Source organism: Myotis myotis, unplaced genomic scaffold (assembly GCF_014108235.1).
Source record: "Myotis myotis isolate mMyoMyo1 unplaced genomic scaffold, mMyoMyo1.p scaffold_m19_p_1, whole genome shotgun sequence".
NCBI lineage: Eukaryota > Metazoa > Chordata > Mammalia > Chiroptera > Vespertilionidae > Myotis > Myotis myotis.
This window is the reverse complement of record NW_023416313.1, coordinates 115,962,545-115,968,556: the sequence shown is the minus strand read 5'-3', so window position 1 is coordinate 115,968,556 and position 6,012 is coordinate 115,962,545. Positions and strand designations below refer to the sequence as shown.

Below are 6,012 nucleotides of genomic sequence, written 5' to 3'. Positions count from 1 at the left end.
CATCTAACTCAGGGGTTCTCCCTCCAGATTTGGTCCAATAAATGAGAGTGAGTGACATTATAGCCCCCTTGAATCATTTTCAGAGGAACAGGGAATCTCTGGGATTTGGAGGTTGATTAGATTAAGGAAGTGGATCAGTGTTTTGGGGAGAAGAGATGGCACCTGGGGCATGAGCCTACCCCAAAGAAAAGGGTATCTAAATTGTTCATAGTTCCTTCTTTGCCTAAAAAAATGACATTTATTCAAAGGAAAAGAAAGACAAGATGTGCACCCTTTGGCTTCCTTCCCTCCCCCACTCCTGCTCCTCCTCAGCCTGCCAAGGACTGAGAACCCTAGCTGGGATGAGGTAGCAAGCCAGCCCCTCTCAGGTGAGGTCAGCAACATTGAGGGGCATTTCCACAATGGAGCTATTGTAGAAGGTCTCAATGTCTCAAAGAGTTCTTTTGTCTTCTTCTGTCAACATATTAATAGCCATACCCTTAGGGCCAAAATGTCCACCTGACCGATTCTGTGGATATAGTTTTCCCTGTTGGTGGGAAGGTCATAGTTGATGACTAAAGAAACCTGCTGCACATCACTGCCTCTGGCCAGCAGGTAAGTGGTGATCAATACTCTGCTAGAGCCAGAGTGGAACTCCCTCATGATTACATCTTATTCCTTTTGGTCCGTATCTCCATGCATGGCAGAGACAGTGACGTCTCAGGTGTTCATCTTCTCAGCGAGCCAATCAACCTTTCTTCGAATGTTGATGAAGATGACTGCCTGGGTGATGGTAAGGTTTCATATAAGTTACACAATGTATCCAACTTCCACTCCTCTCATTCCAGGTTGATATAGAATTGGCGGATACCCTCCAGAGTCAACTCTTCCTTCTTGACAAGAATCTGAATGGGGCCCCTGATGAACTTCTCAGTCACCTCAAGCACATCAGAAGGCATTGTAGCTGGCAGAAATACCACCTAGGTGTTGCTGTTGAACTTTTGGAATATGTCATAGATCTGGTCCTTGAACCCATGGCTTAAAATTTCATCAGCTTTATCTAGTACAAACATCTTGATGTATTTTGGAGACAGGTATCTGCGATTAAGCATGTCAAACACACTTCCTGGGGTGCCCACCATGATATGGGGAGCTTCTATCTGCAGCTTCTGCACCTCCGCATGCATGTTGGTATCCCCAATTAAGGCATGGCAGGAGGCACCCATGTAATCCCCTAAAGCCATGACTACCTTTTGTATCTGCTGTGCCAATTCTCTAGTGGGTTCCAGGACCAAGGCCTGGGTAGCCTTTAGATCTGTTGCAGAATCCTTATGGCAAAAGTAGCTGTTTTTCCTGTCCCAGATTGGGCTTGAGCGATCACATCATAACCCTTGATACAAGGAGGAATGGCTCACTGCTAGATGGCAGAGGGCTTCTCTAAACCATAGGCATAGATGCCACAGAGGAGGGAATCTAAGAGGTTCATGTTATCAAAGCTATTAACGATCTCATTCCAGTTATTCTTGACTAGAGGCCTGGTGCACGGATTTGTACACAGGTGGGTCCGGCCAGCCTGCCCCAATGGGGGCCAACTGGAGGCTGGGCTGGCAGGGAGGAAGGGATGCAGGATGTTGGCCAGCCCCACCCCTGATTGGGGGTGGGGGAGCGATCAGGGGTAGGGCCAGTGAGGGGGAGGGGCCACAGAAGGTTGGCTGGCCAGCCCCGCCCCTGCTCGGGCTGGTTGGCCAGCCACAGTGGGCATCATAGTGACTGGTTGTTCTGGTCATTCCGGTCATTCCAGCGTTCTGGTTGCTGGCTTTTTATATATTTATAGACTAGAGGCTTAGCTTGCGAAAGTGCATGAGACCCAGAGTCCCGCTCGCTGCCACTGTGGGACCCAGAGTCCCACCCACCACCACCATGGGGCCCATCAATGCACCTCCTGGTGACTGGTCGTTGGGTCATTCTGGCGTTACAGCCACTAGCTTTTGATAATATAGATGATGCCTTCAGGCTCCATTCTATCAAGACCATTGTCTCTAGATCTTTTCTTGCCAGTCAGCACCAGGGCTTTGGGTACTGTCTCTGGTTGGGGCCTAACAAATTCTAGGCCCCCAAATCCAGGCTGTTTTTGCCTCTGCCATGGATCTGCCCCCTCGGGGCCAGTCTTCCTGGCTTGGTTTCCTCACAACCCTCTGAGTTCTTTTGTTTCTAGCCTGAGAAAATCTTAATCACTCTCCAGCACACCCTCAGATGTTCAAATTCTAAAGCATGGAGCTCCCGGATCATCCCAGGGGCCCCTAACAGGAAGAAAAGGGCAAGGATGCCATTTCCTGTTTCCAAATAAGGCAACTTGGATACAGAGAGGGGAAGTAGACATCCAAGTTCCAGCCACACTTTTCTAGGAAGCCTTTCTGATACCACTGATCCTCTCAGAGATCTTCGTCCTCCTCCTACTGGCATGAAGGGCCCAGGGCTTCCCCTTTTACAAGGCCATAGTCTGTCTTTACAACTATGAAGATCCAGATGTTAGAGTCAGTGATGGAAGGAAGGAGTGAATCAGTACATTCATTATTGGGTGGCTGGCTTACTTCATGGATAGGGTCTGTGTCAACTCATAGATTCTCCATAATTGCTTGTCCATCCTTCACCCGGGGTCTGGCCTCAGTTCTCCCATCCTCTTCACTGTAGAGATTAGGCTCATCACAGCTGGGGTGGATGGGGTTGTTAAACCCTGTGTGACCTTGGGCAAGTCATTGGCTGCTCTGTGCTGTTCCCTTGTGGGAAATTATGATAGTAATAGTGTTCACCTCAAAGCTCTACTATAAGGGTTGTATCTGGAGCTGCATGTAAAGCCGCTTATGAGTGTGTGGGATCTAGTAGAGCATCTGGCACAATGCCTGGCACGTAATAGATGGTCAATTCAGCAGCATCCCAGTTCCCACCCTCTACCTACCACATTCTCTATGTTCTAATTGGCAAGAAATGGGGTGGGGTGTCCTTGTCTGGACCATCCTTTATCCTCATTGAATCCTCAACTGCCCCCACCACACCCCTATAACCAGTTCATTCCAGCATCTTTCCACTCTGCCTTCCCCACCCTTTTGCTCCTGGAGTTGTTGGTTTAATGTGCACAATACAATTAAGGCAAAATGGCTTTCCCATCAAACCCCCCAACAACTTTCCTCAACAACCCCAATCCAGCATTACCAACCCTATTTCTTTCCTCCCTTGGGGACCATGGAGTTTAATTTCAGGAAAAATTCCCAGAATGACTCTCCTCTGGGGACCTTCTACCCACTGGCTCCTATTCCCCAGTTGGCTAAGGGTTGACCTGGGGGTGTTAGCTCCCCTCCACTTTCAGCCTATGTTTGCTCAGGGGTCAAGCAGACTTCCCTGGCACTGGACAAGACCCTGAGGCAGAAAGTGAACTGTCTCAGGGATATGTTGCGGGGGCGGGGGAAAGGAGGAGGATACTGCCAGCACAGCTGGAAGCAGAATTGAAGAGATGTGGTGCTGGAATGGAGAGATCCACTATGCTAGCTATCACCTTCCTGCTTTGATTTAAGTGCCTTTCTTTTGTTGAAGACTCTCAATCCCTTTAAAAAGAGTTCCTGCACAGCTCTTTCTGCTTCTCCATGAACCCCAGGAGGGCCTGAGCTGGAAACTCCGAATTCAGCACTGGAGGAGGCGCCTACTGAACCTGAGACACCATTTCTGGGTCCCTTTCAGACACGTAGGTCCTGCCTATGCTTACACCTCCCAGGGCCTGGATCTGCCTGTGTGAACCCCACCTCCCTCACATACCAGGTCTCCCTGATGCCATCATGTCACTCACAAGATCTCCAATATCATCACCCAAAAGGCCTCAAGCTGGAGTCCTGGAGTACACACACCTGGATTTGGATCCTGGTACCACAGCTGTGAGGTCTGGGACAAAGTGCCACTCTCTGTGAGTCTCATTTCCATGGGCTACCGGGTGAGGGTTGCAAGAGATAACTCCAATGCATGAAGCACCTCACAAAGAGGAGCAAAAGAGGGGTAAGGTAGAAGCACTTGTTATTGTCAAATATTTGCATGGGAGATTGGGAACGGGCAGTTGTCCAGCTTATGGACTCTGCACTGTGGAACCCACCCAACTCACCAGAAGACTTGTCAAAACTATCGGGCTGGAATCCTGTGCTGAGTATGTGGTGGTGAGTACTAGGAGGCTTGGCTGGAAAGGAGGCAAAGTCTTATCCTCAGGTCCTGGCAGGAGGTAGATTTCCTATAGTCAGCAATGTCCCTTTCATGCTACTCCCAACCTCTCTCTGTATTAGCATGAGAATGGGACACCAGCTGACATTGGAGGGTCCAAAGGCATTTGTATTAGGAAGAGCTCCCTCTGCCCCCTAAAGGCATTGCCCTTGGAGCTGGTAAGCTGGGCTGGGATCCAGAGGCCTCTTGGGGCAAGTAGGCAGGCAAGCTAGAGTAGAGGGGCCCTCTCCCGCCCCCACCCCTCCCAACACACTATCTGGTTGGCTTGAGGGACCCACGAGTCCAGTCCAAGCTATTCTTACCTCCCCACTCCACACCCTCAGAGTGAGCCTCAGCTGTGTTAGGGAGCACTCTTTCATTTGAAAAAGCATATTCTGTATAATAAGTGCTTTGGGGTTTTTGCCTCAACCTTTTATTTCTTTGGCATTTTCAATCCTGTACTATTAAAGGGAGGAGTTTGAGGTTTATATGCTTATTGCAAGGGAGTGTGGAATGTTTTTAGGTTGAGAAGCACTGCCCAATGGGATTAATAATAATCATAATAATAGCTAAGAGTTGTGAGCATCTGATCCATGCCACATATTATGCTAAGCAGTTTATGTACATTGTGTTTATTGATCTTCATAACACACCTAGAGATGCTGTTACAATTCCCATTGTACAGATGAAGTAACTAAGGCTTAGAAATGTCCAAGATCATGCAACTAGTCAATGGCGGGGGGACCGCAGCCCCAAGCAGCCCCCCACTACTCCAACTACCTCTCTGGGAAGGAGTAGCACTGGCATGGAAGGGAGGGCAAGGGATGTTCAGGCACCAGGGTGCCTTCCAGGTAGAAGTTCCCCGTCAAACTCCTCCCCACCAATCCTGCTCTGGAGGTCCCACTCCATCAGCCCCCTCCAGCTTTGTGTGCAACCCTGGGCTCAGAGCCTGAAGTCAGGGTCTCTACTGGGCTAAACTCTAGGACATTTCCAAAGAAAGGACAGAAAGGTGTCTCCAGGTTGAGGCACAGCAGCCAGTGACACCCACAAGGAAGAATCCAGGATAATGGGTCTGCTCTGCAATGATGCCCAACTTTTCTTCCTCTCCCTCTCCCCTGTTTCTTGCTCAGACACTTTTTTTCTTTTATTATTATTATTTTTAAAATATTTATTATTGATGTTCCCCTTCTTCCCCCCCCCCCATTTCCTTCTCCACCCAGATCCCACCCTGCCCCAGGCCTTCACCACCCACTTGTCTGTGTCCATTGGTAATGACTATCCTATAAAATAAAAAGGCTAATATGCAAATAGACTGAACAGTGGAACTACCGGAACAACTGAACAACCAAACAACTGGTCACTATGATGTGTGCTGACCACCAGGGGACGTGTGCAGAACATGGTGGGCGTCAGCCACAGCAGGATCGTGGAGCAGGTGAGTGGGGTCGCCAGACCAAGGCAGGGCACTGGTCGCTGTCATCGGGGCAAGCCTCTGGTGGTTATTGAAAATTCTGTGCTCCCGTGCGCCACGGTCCCACTCAGCACTCGCACCTGCTGCTGGCGCCGGCCCCACTTGCACCCACCGCCAGCACCGGAGCTGCCACTCACACCTGCTACCAGTGCCCAGTGCCAGTCCTGATCGCTCGGCGCCATCAGTGGGTGTGAGAGGCGGCTGCCAGCCCCAATTGCCCCTCAGGGCTTCTTCACCTCCCCTTGCTCCTGAGGGGTGATTGGGGCAGCAGCCGCCTCTCGTACCCGCTGATGGCACTGGCCCCAATCTCTCCACACCGTCAGTGG

The 6,012-nt window shown here is 50.2% G+C and overlaps 1 pseudogene; it reads right to left on the bottom strand.

The window, feature by feature from the left end:
* Positions 1-644: 644 nt before the first annotated feature.
* LOC118660062 lies at positions 645-1,223 on the bottom strand (annotated as a pseudogene).
* Positions 1,224-6,012: the final 4,789 nt, after the last annotated feature.